The sequence below is a fragment of the Podarcis gaigeae genome (genome assembly GCF_964106915.1).
Source record: "Podarcis gaigeae genome assembly, chromosome: 3".
NCBI classification, from domain to species: Eukaryota; Metazoa; Chordata; class Lepidosauria; order Squamata; family Lacertidae; genus Podarcis; species Podarcis gaigeae.
In genome coordinates this window covers 69,234,500-69,250,491 of record NC_139680.1, presented here as the reverse complement: position 1 = coordinate 69,250,491, position 15,992 = coordinate 69,234,500, and the positions used below count along the sequence as shown (strand labels likewise).

Below are 15,992 nucleotides of genomic sequence, written 5' to 3'. Positions count from 1 at the left end.
GAACACTAACAATTCCCACTTCTGTGGACTCAGACCTTTCCTTATCTCCCCAACAGTAGCAAGGAAGCCAATTCTTCAGTATACCTACAGCCTATGCTGGTCTTCCATCATCCCTGAAAGCCAGAGCCGCTGGTTCCCCTCTGCGTGCATCTTCATACTAGTCTCTGACATTTCTTTCCCCATAATAAATGTGATATAATTGGAAGAACTCCATTTGCAACATCTAACTCGGATTGACTGAATTTTTGAATCCCAATGGATTTTCCATAAAACCATTTGTCTTGCAAAAGCTTGAGCATGAAAAGAAAATCACCTTATTTCTAATGTTATTGTGCAGTCTGGTCCTATGCATATTTACTCACAGGTAACTTAATGGGATTGCAGCTTTACGAGGGCTTTGCAGTGGAGGGAGTTGATGGGTCCCAAGAGAAGTATGGCCTTAATAGGGAAGGGGGTTCTGTTGACTGGAGAGCAAACGTGAGGTTTCCATGTTGTGCTGCTATGTCTATAAAGCTGCAATTCTGGGTGAATACAGAAAAGTAGCCCTTTACCCAAGTAGTTAATCATGTAACTGAGTGGCAATCTGGTTGTCTTCTTTAGTTATTAGTCGTGTCCGACCCTTCGTGACCCCATGGACCAGAGCACGCCAGGCACTCCTGTCTTCCACTGTCTCCTGCAGTTTGGTTAAACTCATGTTGGTAGCTTCGAGAATACTGTCCAACCATCTTGTCCTCTGTCGTCCCCTTCTCCTTGTGCCCTCCATCTTTCCCAACATCAGGGTCTTTTCCAGGGAGTCTTCTCATGAGGTGGCCAAAGTATTGGAGCCTCAGCTTCACAATCTGTCCTTCCAGTGAGCACTCAGGGCTGATTTACTTCAGAATGGATAGGTTAGATCTTCTTGCAGTCCATGGGACTCTCAAAAGTCTCCTCCAGCACCATAATTCAGAAGCATCAGTTCTTCAGCGATCAGCCTTCTTTATGGTCCAGCTCTCACTTCCATACATCACTACTGCGAAAACCATAACTTTTAACTATACGGACCTTTGTCGGCAAGGTGATGTCTCTGCTGCCACCATCTGCTAGGAGGCAGAGGTGGCAAATGGAACATCCCACCCTATGCTGAATATTCCCTGGAAGAGAGTCCCCACCTCCAGAACATAGCTTTCTATTATTAAATGTCAAACTGTAACTCTCTAACTTTACCAGCAGGTGCTGCTGCAGTACCACACTTAGAAAATGGGTTTGGCTTACAGAATCTCTTTAATAAGATTGTAGCCCAACACTTGTTTTCTTTTAGCTTTCTTTTTGGACCGTTTGACACACCATCACCCGCTTTATTAGGGGAAGTTTAGTAAATATGTTCTACAAGCTGTTTGCCATATTCATGAGGGCACATGATGCAGCTGCCTTGCTGATGCCAAGGCAGTCTGGGTCTGAACACTGCCTGGATGGGACTCTGTCTTGCGAAGCCCATGCCTTGAGTTCCACGACGGAAGAAAGGTGTGGAATAAATGCACGGAATAAAGGAATTTGACAATATAACAAGGAACAGTGGAAACTTGCATCTTTCCGAATATTCTGAAGCTATATGGTCTTCATTCAGATTTAAATTCGGTAGGCAGTATTTACATTAGTTCATTCTCAGTTCATTTTGAGAAATATTTCTTACTTAATTTCAAAGCCATAAGGACTACTTCCTTGAGTTTGTTTTGGTTGATACCTTGCTACACAAGGAAGTGTGTGCTGTATGTGTGACACAATATGCTGTGCTTGGCAGTTGGGCAGTGCTATCTGAAAGAGATGCTCTTTTCTTGCAATACTGATGTGCTAGAGGGTGGGCTCTGTGAGGTGGGCTCTCAAAAGTCCCAAGTTGGCTACCTCTGCTCCAAGAAAACCTTTGCAGAACACATGATGCTGATGGCTCCTGCTGGCATTGGTGGTGATACTGGAAACTGGAACCATTATGCTGGAACTCTTGTGATACAGACTCATTGCAGCAGAGCAAAGGGCTGCGTAAGAAAAGCGGCATGGAGCAGAAATTCACATCCCCTGTGTCTGCTCGTTCCTTTGGTTTGAACCAAAAACAGAATCCCCTTTCCTTATATCTTGCAACCAATTTAATTGCTTCTTTTCTCCGAATAAAATTATTGTTTGAAATAGGGGTTTATTATGGCCACCCCTTTTACCAATAAGGTTTTATTCAGTGAAACAGCGAAAGATACTTCAGATTTGTCCAGATTGTAAACAAATTATTTTGAGGGACTCCAGTATGTAAAAGGAAGCCGACAAATACATAATCTTTGAATCAAGTTTTTTCTTTTTTAATCTCCTCCCCACCCCACGCTTGTGCTTAACAACTTAACATTTGAGACAATGTGTTTTTTATTATCTTGGCAGTCACAGATACTGATTTGAGAACTGCTTTGCCTCAGGAAATAATGTGCCTAGCAAAATTTGTGTGCACTGATGACATGGCCAAATGCATGGAGTCTTGCCAGTAGAGGGAGATCGTTATCCACTTCATCTTCTAGTGCAGTTTAAATTATTAGGAATTTTGCTGCACTGTGAAGCCCACGTAACTCACTGAATAAATAAGACCATTTTGCTTCATGCTCACACTTCGTGGAATGCTGTAAAGGACATCATGGTAGACTTTCTCCAAATGCTTTTACAATCTGTGGTGGATAGATAGGGGAAAATGGATAGTAGATAATAATAAAAAAACACTTTATAATGCTGCAGTGAGTATTGGGAAGGGGCTATAGCTCAATAGCAGAGCATATATTTTGTATCCAAAAAGTCCAGGCAAAGTGTGATGCTGGAAGCTGGAAGCAATTTATCAGATTGTGCATCTAGAATCATAGAACTGTAGACTTGGAAAGGACCACAAGGGTCATCTAGTCCAAATCCTCTTCCATGCAGGAATCTTTTGCCCAACATGGAGCTCAAACTCGCAACCCTGAGATTAAGAGTCACATGCTCTAATGACAAAACAAGGAAAACAATCAAGGCACCTTTTTTCAGGGAAACTTCTATACCACAGGGTTCATTGTCACTTTAAAAATAAATCAAATTTGAGTGCATTCCACCTTGTGAGAACAGTATGCATGACCTTTAAAATACTATAAGAAAAAAAGCAAAACATCCAGCACAAATTATCATGTTAGACATAAGGGCTCTAGGGTTGCCTTTTCCCTGATCGGCTAGTTTTCTGTGTGCATCAGAAAGCGCAACATTCCCTTCACACACAATTGTGAGAGAGCTATATGGTCCACATGTTGTTGTTTTATAATGAACATGTAAATGGATCCAAATATTTTTGAACATGTAATTAGGTTCAGAATATATACTAACTTCCTCCAACTGGTGCTTCTGTCTTACTTGTTTATTTTAATCAATGCTAAATGCCCACACTGTCGTGCGCTGCTTCTATACCCTGCCAAATTTGCAAAGTTACGCAAAATCTGAACAAAAAAGGCATCTGCAAAAGCATCTCTGGGTTAAAGAGTTTGAAAAATGGACAGGCACATGCAAAACCCAAAGAAAACAGATATTGTGCACATCTGTACAAGCAGCAATCATTTTTTTAAAAAAAAATGGGGGAAAAGATAGCTGTATTTTAGCAGGCTAGACTATTTGTTCACTGAGCCCAGCATTGTCTGTTTCTCTGAATGACAGTGGCACTCTGGGGTCTGCGGCAGAAACCTTTCATATCTGCTACCAAATCATTTTAACCAGAGATACCAGGGGGCTGAACCTGGTGTCTTCCTTTATCTTTATGTGCTCTACCACTGAGCTGTGGCCTGTGCTTAAATATTAAATATTAAAAGTAGTGAAAGAAAGAAGCACGACATGGTAGGATTGGTGGGGCTTAGTGCAAAAACATTTGACTATTGAAATATACATTTGGCCTCTGCTTAAACATTAGGGGACACACAGACAAAAGCAGCAAAGAAGAGGCTGCAAAGGGCAGGACCGGTGAAACGATAAAATGTAATAACCTAGTAAGAGGCCCACTGGATCAGGCCAAAGGTCCATCTAGTCTAGCATCCTGTAATCACAACGGCAGGTGAGAACATCTCAAAACATTTCTGGTGAGAATTATTGGGGGGGGGGACAACGACGACATAATAAAAAACATAGCTCAGTTGGCAGAGCATGCAACTCTCAATCTCAAAGTCTTGAGTTCAAGCCCCACATGGTCCCAACTATTCTATGATTCACTAATAGATTTTATTCCTTTGATTTTTTTTAAAATATCCAGACTATCAAGAGAATGCATAAATACATTTTTAAATGACTAATTGACGACTGGGAACCGGGGGTGGGGGAGGACCAATGATATGAGGCTCCAGTCTGTCTTGCTGAGAATAGCTTACATCCTTAATGAATGAAATAGGAATTGGGGTTGCTTCAGGCTATGGTTTAACTTCAACAAAAGTGCAATGAAGCCGCAGTAAGGTACGAGTGTCCATCTGCCTCTAAACTCATTGAGGATTTAATTGAAAAAACCTCAGCTGCCTTACATAGCAAGAGGTTATGTTTGTAGATGCATACAAGGTAGAAAGGCTTGTTATACAGGACAGAATGGAGTGTGTATCTTGGAAGGAGAGAAACCCTTCATTTCTTGCAAAACAAAACACATCTGCTCTGCACAATCCAGCTTTACATCTGGCAAAATAACTTTAATGAGTGCTGCACTCTTCACCTGGAGCTGTCATGTTGCCCATTTTCAAGCAACTGGACCTCTTTAGCCTGTCCAGGAGGCCTGCTCAAAATTCACCCTTATTTCCTGTTCCAAACTCAAGGAAGAGGAGGAGTTGCCCACACCAACTTGTTATGTCCTACTTTCAGGCTTCCCAACCCAAGATTTGGGTTGGCAACTGTGAAAACAGGATGCAATGCTTAAGAGCAGTTGTACCTCTTACCATCAGGGGAGACTACTTGGACCCCAGATCATGGGTGCCCAGCAGCACCAATGTCATGACATCACAGCCTCTGGAAGGAACTAAAAGTGGCATTGGAGGCTCTGTGAGGCCTAGGACACCACTTTTAAGGGTTTCCAAGGCCTCAGATGGGACCTGGAAGTCATGTCCAAGGCCCTGCAGAGTGGGTACTGAGCACCCACAACAATTTTTTTGTGGGTGCCTGGACCCCCCAGGGCCCCCTGGAGTTGGTGCCAGTGGACCAGATGAGGCAAAGTTGTTCCTTCCTTCTTCTTTTTTGGACTATCAGAGTTTAAAGGGTTTTCTTTTTTCCTACGTTCTAAGCTTTTATGAGGATTAGCTGAACGAAGCGGCTAAATTTTGGTCTGCAAATGGAAGGTTTTTTTAAAAAATAAATAAAATCCCTGGCTGTGTTCAGTTTTATCTCATGCAGTATGTTTGGAGAGATGACATTGTGAGAAACCAGAGATAATCTCACTTCCAGGAATGGCAACGACCCCAGGCAATTTGTGTAATCCACAAAGCAATTCATGTCAAACTAACTTCATTTCTTCTTTCTCTGGAATAAAAACACACACAGAGACACAAACATAAAAGGATGAAATGCAGTGGTGATCAGGTTTAGGTTATAAATCTATTAAAGCCATTAAGGTAAGACAAATTAAGGAAAGGTGACACTGAACACAGAAGTCTTCTAGGATGGACCAACAGTTTATTGTTATTATTTTTAGAAGAGAAATAATGTAAATAAGGGCCTGCTAAGCAGTATTTGATACAAAATGTACATTTCCCCCTATATATTTCTTGTAAATATTTCAAACTTCTGCCTGCCCCCAGTTGGACACTGTTGTGAGTGCCACATCTCTAAAGCAGGCCCTCCGTTTATAGATTGAGGTGGCTTTCTAACAACAATATCATTTTAAATATTTATTCAAGACCAAAGCATATGTTACTGTTTTGGAGTTTCAGTGCAAATCTGAGGAATTTAGGGATATATATGGAAGTTTCTGCAAATTAGTTCTGGCCTAGGTTAGGTTGACTGGGCAGCTTTTTAGGAATTTATGGAAGTGGGCACTTCCAAAAAAAACTTGGGGTCTCTAGAGGGGAAAAAAAGTGTTTACTACACAGGGTTATCCCCCTATCCCTGCCTCTTGTCCTGACCAGTGGCTTATTTTGTCTTTGTAAGGTAAAGGCATAGTAACAGTCTGAAAATACTCCAACTTTCTAGCAACCTCCACGAGCCAACTTGGAGTGGAGCTCTTACTAGCGTGGCAGACTGGAAAGACAGCAAGCAGTGCCAAATACATTCAATACACACCACTTCTAGCTGCAGTCTACCTATAAACGCTCAAGCCTGTTTTATTCCTGGAGTTGGCCAAAATGTGTCATTTTGGACCAGGCAACCGATCACATCCTTGACAAAGTAGGCAATGGAATAACTGCAATTTTTTCTTTTGCTTGTTAAACCCAGAGAAGCCTTATAAAAAATGAAGCAGCATATAAATGGTTATGTCTCCATTTTGAACCGCTGATGCCTTTAGGAACATTCTAGGGTGCCCTTCTCCAGCTTGGTACCTTTCAAGAGAAGTGCATCCAGCTTCACTTTGAAAGATGTAGGCGGGACCCCTGTGCCTGAACCTGAGAAGGCAGTCTGAGGAAGTGAGGCAAATAGTGGTGAGAATAAATGAAGTGAGGCAAATAGTGGTGAGAATAAATAGGCTTTATTGACTGGGTCTGGTTGGCCATCCAGCTGAGCATTTTTAAATAACATATACAGTGGTACCTTGAGTTACAAACACCTCAGGTTACAAACACTTCAGGTTACAAACTCCGCTAACCTTGAAGAGTTACCTCGCTGAGAACTTTGCCCCAGGATGAGAATGGAAATCATGTGCTGGTGGCGCAGCAGCAGCAAGAGGCCCCCATTAGCGAAAGCACACCTCTAGTTAAGAACAGTTTCAGGTTAAGAACGGACCTCCGGAACGAATTAAGTTCATAACTAGAGGTACCACTGTATATGCAATTGCTTATCTTCTAATAAAAGTATGTAACTTGATCACAAGATCAACGGCCGTTGACCTACCCAACGGCTGAGAAGTGGCCAATAATAACCATTTCAAAAATGGGATCCAGAGGGTATTTGGAGAATCATAGCCATTTAGCTTAACATCTGGGAAAACTGATGGAAAACATTATTAACAATAAAGTTATCATATCGAAGATCAAGTCCTGCTGATGCAGAACTTTTGACAGAGTACCGCATCCAAGAGCCTTGACTAAGCTGAGTTGTCAAGGAATAAGAATTATGAATCAGCAACAGGTTAAGGAACAGGAAGGAGAGAGAAGGAATAAGTAAGTGGGGACCTGACAGAGGAGAATAAGATTGTGTGTGGTGTGTAGAAAGTGGATAGGAATAATTTCCCCTCTCTCACAGTACTGGAACTTTGAGATACCCAATGATGCTGAATGTTGGAAGATTCGGGACAGACAAAATGAAGTGCTTCTTCACATAGCACAAAGTTAAACTATAGAATTAGCTTCCACAAGATGTAAGGATGGCCACCAGCTTGGGATGGCTTTCAAAGAGGATTAGACAAAAATTCATGGAGAAGTTATTGATAACTGCTGACCATGATGACTATGTCCTACTTCCACTGCCAGAGGCACTGCGCATCTGAATACCACTTGCTGGGGAGAACTGTTGAACTCAGGTGCTGCTTGCTACCTTCCCACAGGCATCTGGTTGGCCACTGTGAGATCAGGATGCTGGGCTAGATAGACCATTGGCAGGCTCTTCTTAAGTTCTCCTTGGCCTGTTTTTTGCCTCTTTAGATTTTTCTTCTTCTGTAAACATACTGATGCCTCACTCCAGTTTGTGGGTGACCCTGTTTAGCTTCTAAACTCACAACTTGAGTTTAGTATTAGAAAGAATTACAGTTAATCCTGTTCACTCAGTCACCACAGAATTCTGCTATTCTATCTGTTTGGCATAGTGGCTAAATTCTGCGCATCTTAGTCCACGTTAATTTCTTAGCAGCTACCTCTTTTGATTCTAACACTGTGACTTGGCATAATTTTGCTTTTGAAAATTATCTCTAAAGACCTTTAACCTCCCCATTCTTCTGTTTAATAAGTATTTAAGCTTACCCTTTAATGTGAGTCAAGAGGGCTAGGAACATTAGTAAACTTTTTAAAAGAAAAACTATAGAAGGTGTGGTACAAAGCATGGGGAGGACATCTAGATTCATGCAGTGAACACTACAGGGATTGTCCTCCATTCGGAGATAAATGTGGGCCAAGATGAGCTCTTCCTGGCTTTTCTAATCCATTCTCTTTTAAGGGGAAACATCTGCTATAAGTATTTCTTTTTCCTTGAGAGGTTCTAGTTCTCTGTAATAAATATGCTTTCCATACGATTTTGATTTAAACACAGAGAATGGGAGCCTCGTGGCCAAAAGACTTTCTCATATGTGTGTTTATGTATGTTTTTAAAAACTGTCATGCAAGGTCAAACAAAAAACAATGCAGCCCTTGAATTGTGTGAGAGGCTGAATTGTAATCATGGAAAACAAGACGGACCGATAGAAACAACTGAAAACACATTTTGTCACTGCTGGTCTAGGTGCATATCCATGTGCTTTGCAAGTTTTGTTTATGCTTTATGAAAAAAACAATCCCTAAGGCATTAGAGAAAAGCTCAAGTCTTTTACAGTCAGAATTTGTGGCACAACAGAGCCCTTACTTTGTCAAGACCTAGCGTAGGGCAAGGTAGTTTTAGCAAACCACTATCTCTCAGCTTCCCCTCACCCTGTTAGCACCATGGAGGTAAATATACATATCTATTTGGGACCTGAACCAAGGATTTAAAGAACTGATCCAACCTGAATCTGGGCCCTGAACTGATTCAGGGGGCTTCCACAGTGTTTAGGGTTTAGTATCCTAATAAACATGTGGCCATGTGCAGAGTGCCTTTTCAGTTGAACTCACATCCATCTTCTCTGACATTTCCCTTTGTTCTGCTTGTTCCCTCCCCCCCTCACTTCAGCCCAACCACAAGCCTAACAACAAACTATATATCCTGCCAAGAAAGGTACAGCTAGTACTATGTGCTGAGAGAGATTCTCCCACTGCCCTGACCACAAGCCACACATGGAAATATGCTACATATCTGCCTGTTTAATTAGGGTAATAAACCCTAAATACTGAGAAGAAGCCAGGGTGGAAGGAGCCTGTGAGGTGCTGACCGGCTCAAGGTGAGTTTCATGTCCGAGTGGGGATTTGAACCCTGTTCTCCCAGGGTTGTTGTGGGGATTAAATGAGGAGCAGGTGGGAAACCATGTATGTTCAAGCTCCTTAGAGAACAAGGTGGGCTAGAAATGCAATAAACCAACCAATCAACAAATAAATTTGCTTTCACCTACACTGCAACTAGGGACGCAGGTGGCGCTGTGGGTTAAAGTCTCAGCGCCTAGGACTTGCCGATCAAAAGGTCGGCGGTTCGAATCCCTGCGGCGGGGTGCGCTCCCGCTGCTCGGTCCCAGCGCCTGCCAACCTAGCAGTTCGAAAGCACCTCCGGGTGCAAGTAGATAAATAGGGACCGCTTACCAGCGGGAAGGTAAACGGCGTTTCCGTGTGCGGCTCTGGCTTGCCAGAGCAGCGATGTCACGCTGGCCACGTGACCCGGAAGTGTCTCCGGACAGCGCTGGCCCCTGACCTCTTGAGTGAGATGGGCGCACAACCCCAGAGTCTGTCAAGACTGGCCCATACTGGCAGGGGTACCTTTACCTTTACCTTTACACTGCAACTCCCATCAGCCTCTGCCAGCGGAACCACACTGGCTGAGGCTGATGGGAACTGCAGTTCAACAACATCTGGATAGCATTGCATTGGTTACTCCTGTGGTGTTGTGTAGCCAGAGAAAAGTCTGCAGTGAGGAGGTGCATACTGAGGGGAGAAAGGGGCCGTAGAACCAGACTCAGTGGGTCTGGCCACAGGTGGCACCACCTGCCCCTGAGGAACAAAAGCCCTACATCCAACAAGGGATTTCAGGAAAGGAAATAAGCTGAGAATATAGAGAAAGGCGAAGTGTCCCTGTCCAACAGACCAAGTGGGGTCAGCTCTTCTGCTTTATAAACCACGTTGTTGTAACCATAAATTTGAAATAAAATACAGCCTGAAACTGTGCCTGGCCTCTGCTTCTAAATCAAGTGCCAATGAGTACAGATAAAAGCAACTGCCTTGTGATCAACACTTGTACATTGGCGCGGGGTGGGGTGGGGGTGGAGTTAGCAGTTTTCAGAACATTTTCCACAAGTAGATATATAGCTAGAAACAGATGCTTTGTGTTGTGTAACGGTCAGAGTCATTTTTTTTAAAAAAAAAGATATTGGGAGAAGCCCTTCAGAGCATTCTTTTTCATTTTCTTTGTCTACATCCATTTGTCCAGTAGCTTTTTTTTTTTTTTTTGCCTCACATCAGCTCCTCTGTTCAAAAAAAGAGAGTGATTCACTGGCCAATGAGGACATGGAAACATCCACTGAAGGCTAAATCTCTTTGTTTATTTGGCACTGAAGGTTAAACCTCTTTCTCACATTGTTTAGTCTCAGGCTGCCACTTAATGGCATCATGAAACAATGGAAGGTATTTTGAAATATCCTTGTCACTTTCCCCTTTAGCATCTCTGAATGACTTGCCTGGAGCAGAGAAATGCTTGACTCATTCTCCAGTCTGAAGGGTATTCCGTTTCTCTCTCTTCTCAAACTTTCCAGAGGAAATGCAAGACAAAAGCTGTTTTCATATTCCTTTACCCTGGAGGTGCCTGTCCTGTCCTCTAGCTTCCATCATCCCCAGCCAGCATGGCCAGCAGTCAGGGGAAGATGGGAACTGTAGTCAGGGGAGACTGGACCATGAGGGTGAATGCCCACCAACCTCAGTCAGCTCCCACCTGCCTGCCTTCTTACTTACACATGCTGGTCATGTCACTTGCGTATTGACTTACACAATCATAAAACAGTAGAGTTTGAAGGAACTGCAAGGATCATCTAGTCCAGCTCCCTGCAATGCAGGAATCTCAGCTAAAGCATCCAAGACCATCCAACCTCTGCTTAAAAACCTCCAAGGAATGTCCAGGAAGTGGCACTGGCTGTCAGCTTAGTCTCAGTGTTGCTCTCGTAGAACCATTCCTAATGGGCACCAGCCATTGCTGCCGGCAGTCCTCCAACCTCAGGAGGGTCACAGGTTCCCTACCCCTAATTTATGCCATACTTTCAGTCCACAGAGTACTCTCACACACCCTCACAGCCACTTGGGAGTGTCAGTGATCTCTGACATTGCTGTGGTGTTCCAGTGAGCCCCCTCATGCTTTCAGTGAGCATGCCATGGGGGTGTGGGCACATGCCTGCTGGTCATGTCACTTGCGTGTTGACTTTGTGGCCACCATGCACATGCTCAGAAGGCTAAATGGCAAGGGAGGGGTGCTGGCAGCAAATACGTTTTTTCTACCCTTTCCAGTGCTTGCTGAGCAAATGGCTCTCCACACACTTCCTGCATGGGGAGCGGTGTGTACATGATGTTAGCCACAGTTCATATCTACTCTGTCATTTCCAATGAAAAACTGTGTTTCGATGTGTTTCCCCCAAACAAATTTTGGTCCAAATTGAGAAAAAGAATGACCTAACTGAGTTTTAAGCTAATAATAATAATAATAATAATAATAATAATAATAATAATAATTGTACCCCACCCATCTGACTGTTTGCCCCAGCCAGTCAGATGGGTACAGCTTCCCTATACAGAGCTGCCTTCAGATGTCTCCTGATGAGAAATCTCTTTGACATCTGATGGGAGGGCATTCCACAGGGCGGGCACCACTACCGAGAAGGCCCTCTGCCTGGTTCCCTGTAGCTTCACTTCTCGCAGTGAGGGAACCACCCTCAGTGCTACATCTCAGTGTCTGGGCTGAACGATGGGGGGTGGAGGCGCTCCTTCAGGTATACAGGGCTGAAGCCATGATGTGTACATACCTATGTAAGGACTTGATTGAACACCCCTAAAGACATTATTGATGTAGCACTAAGAAGAGGGATGAAGCAAGATCAAGAACAAAAGCTTAGTACCGGGATTACTCAGTTGGCTAGAGCGCGATGCTGATAATGCCAAGGTTGCAGGTTCAAGTCCTACATGGGACAGTGCATATTCCTGCATTGCAGGGAGTTGGACGAGATGATCCTCAGGGTCCTTTCCAACATACAATTCTATGATTCCACCGCAATATCATTCCATTAATTAAGTCAGAGCTTTCCAAACTTTTCATGTTGCTGACACATTTTTTAGACATGTGTCACAGTCATTCAGTTTTACTAGCAAACCAGAGATTAAACTAACCCCTTTCCAGCCCCAGGAGGAGTGCGGGGAGTGTTCGTGCAACACACCTTCACACTGCAGTCAACACACTAACGTGTCGCGACACACAGTTTGGAAAGCTCTGCATTAAGTATTGAAATGTCTTTTTGGAAATTGTAATCTTACTGGAATGTCTTGTTGGATATATTCAACAAATATTCAATAAATATTGGAAATATTGAATAAAAAATATCTGAACTCATCCTAGATCCCAGTCCTATTTCTATAACAGTGGTCCATTCTCTCTCTCTCTCTCTCTCTCTCTCTCTCTCTCTCTCCACACAATAACATTTCTTTCTGTTTCTTTTTCAGGTAAATACATAAATCAACCAGCATCAATCTGACAAACAGGAAGCTACAAAAGCTATACAATACATAAAATGGATAAGTATTAATCTTATATAACATTTTTGTAATCATACTTGAATCGTGAAGTTCAAATTTATTTCTTAGGTGCAGGTAAGGAGCCTTGACTATTAGTAACTGAGACATAAGATATAAAGTCCCATCATATGACATAAAAGTGTTTCAGAGATTCTTTACCTCTCCTCATACAAAGCTTGTAAGTTGTTGTTGATTTTTGTTTTTCCCCCAGTCACTGGTATGCAATTCTATAACAGTGTTCAGTGTGCTGAGCTGGGTTTCAGCTTGTCACGCTGTGTGTAACTTTCTCTCTTTCCCCTGAAATTTTAATTCCAGCACTTTTCTGTAGCTATGGCTGGTGATAAACTTTTTACATGGTCTCCAGCTTTAGCCAAGAGGAAAGATTTCAAGCTGTGCAAATAAAGTGAACACACTAACCAGACAGTGAACACAGTGGGTGTCACTTTCCATTCATTCTCATGAGGAAATCTGTCTTCATTCTAATATAATATTCTTACTGAATATTGTGGGCTTTGCCTGGGAGTTTGACGATATAACGAAATAACTGACAGTATGCCATATACGCTGCACTGTGCTATGCGGCATAATCCAATGTATGTTTATTCAAAAGTATGTCTGAGTGTAGCAGTACTTAATCCCTTGTGGATTTGTTTAGAGTTGTAGCCTCGGGCAAGAAGAAGAAAAAAGCACATTGATACAAGGATTCAATTTGTTCCACTTTTTAAAGGAAACCGGTGTCCTACCATGTGGGTTGGAGCTCAGTATTCACTTTTTATATTTCTCTGAACTTTAAAATTCAGCTCTTGGCTCACAAAGATACCAAAATACACTAACAAATGCACATTTTAGATTAAAATATTGTACATACAGAAATGCATATTTCAGGACAAAATGCATATAAACAATTTTCATCCCCCAGACCAGTGGCGTAGCATGGGTTGTCAGCACCCGGGGCAAGGCAAGTAATTTGCACCCCCTAACCTGTGGATTTGCACCCCCTAACCCTAACCCCCAGATGTTGCGCCCGGTGCGGCCGCCCGGCCGCCCCCCCACACTACGCCACTGCCCCAGACCTGTGGTGCAATGGGTCAATGCATATAGCTGTTAACCAGAAGGTTAGTGGTTTGAGTCCACTAGGGATGGCTATGTGCAGGATTCCTGCATTGTAGAGGGTTGGACTAGATGATCCTCAGGTTCACTCCCAACTTTACAATTCTATGATTCTATGTTCTAGGGTAAAATATATACAAAAATTGCAATTTTTGAAAAATATATAAAATTTCCTGGAGTGTTTTTTTTTTTAAAAAAAAAAATCTGAGCACATTTGAAACTGATGTGGTCTGGCAAGAGAGTGATCCAATCATCCTTACTGATTCACCTTTGAAGTATTCTTTAACAGTCTTTAACTAAATAACTGCATAATAACTTTCCTTTTTTCACAGAGTAATGCCGTTGATTAAAGGCCAAATTGGACGTGACCTAATTCATGCAGCTAGCAATTGTATGGAATGGTTTAGTAAACAGGTAAAATGTGTGTTGTGTCCGTCTAGATTGGGACCACGGCAGGAGCAAAAGATTAAATTCAGTTTCCCACCCTCATGAGCCTTACCCAGATCTGCAGTGGGCTGGAGCCCTCCTGCTATTTATTTATTTTTTAATAATCACACAATTGTTAATGGCATGGAATATATCACATCTTGCTTAATCCTTAGGATGACGACTTTCTAGCCCTAAATTCCATTGTTTCCATTTTGTCTGCTCACAGTTCTTCCCAATGCAGTTACATTTCAGTAAGCTTCCTCATCCAGACTAAGTCTGTTCCAAATTGTCTCACATTAAGTGAGCACACAGGGCACTACCTTTAAATAAGTGCCTTTAAATCATCTCTATCTGTTCATAAGAAAAGAACTAGATATGCCATATCTTGAAACAGTATGCATTGTCACTTTGATCTTTGTGTTTGAAAGCCGCTAGGTTGGATCTTCCAGTGCTAACTAAATCTGACTTGATGCCCTGCCAGATTTGGAGAAGTAGGAGCTCAGAAAGAGTGTTTTCACGTGTGAAGCTTAAGAGCGGCTCTTGCTTCAATCAGTTCAATAAGGCAAATATAATGCCCCTTCTGCATTGCAAATACATCTCCTCTGTGTTCTCTGCCACATGGTTAATATAAATAGCGTGAGAGAAGCTTGGAAATTTAAACTTCAGATGTGAAGGCACCCAACATGTGTTGCTCATGCATTAAAGGGGAGTGAGTACCAAAGGTGTGGCTATTGCTTAAAATGTGGCTATTGGTTAATTAAAATATTCCTAGGCAAACTTTTTGAATACAGTGGTACCTCGGGTTAAGTACTTGATCCGTTCTGGAGGTTTGTACTTAACCTGAAACTGTTCTTAACCTGAAGCACCACTTTAGCTAATGGGGCCTCCCGCTGCTGCTGTGCCGCCGGAGCACGATTTCTGTTCTTATCCTGAAGCAAAGTTCTTAACCTGAAGCACTATTTCTGGGTTAGTGGAGTGTGTAACCTGAAGCGTATGTAACCCAAGGTACCACTGTACTGCGTTTCCAGAAAACATCAGCGCTGCAAAATATAAATTCAAAGTCATTTCTACAATTACTCCAGAACTAAAAGCCAGTTATAACAACCTCCCAGCGTAGAATATAAAACTTAGTTTCCCAATTCATCCATTTCATAGTGCAGTACACACACACCATACATAATTTGCCTGAAACAAGTCTTCAAAGCCTTTCCAAAGGACTGGAGTGTGGCGATCTTCTTGAGGTTGACAGACAACAAATTCCAGAGTCATGATGCCACCACTAAAAAGGTCTTCTTCTTTGTGCCTACCAAGTTCGCTAGCCTACAGGCAAAATGAGCAGAGTCTCCATTAAAGATCTTATGTGTGGGCAGGTTGATATGGGTGCAAAACTACTTGGTTAGGTTAAAGGTTAGAGGTTAGGTGGAAAGGCTGAAACCAGCACTTTAAATTTTGCTCAGAAATGTGTAAGTAAACAGTGCAACTGGTATAATGAAGGTGTTATGTGGTCACCCTGGTGGTCAGTTTTTAAACCAGCTGAAGTTCCTGAGATGTTTTTCAAAAGAGCCCCACATAGAGCACATTACAGCAAAGTGTAGACATGCCAGTGCATAGATAAGTGTGGCTAGGTCTCACTATTACCAACCTCAGAGTGCAGATTGTATGGATGGGGACTGAGTTAATAGTCATTTGCCTAAGACCATCTATTGGGTTTGTGGCTGAAGT

General features: G+C 42.6%; 1 protein-coding gene across 1 annotated transcript in view; it reads right to left on the bottom strand.

The window, feature by feature from the left end:
• The window catches only part of ACAT2 (acetyl-CoA acetyltransferase 2), an 833,137-nt gene that overhangs the window by 769,262 nt on the left and 47,883 nt on the right, over window positions 1-15,992 (bottom strand). The gene's annotated exons all lie outside the window — the stretch shown is intronic.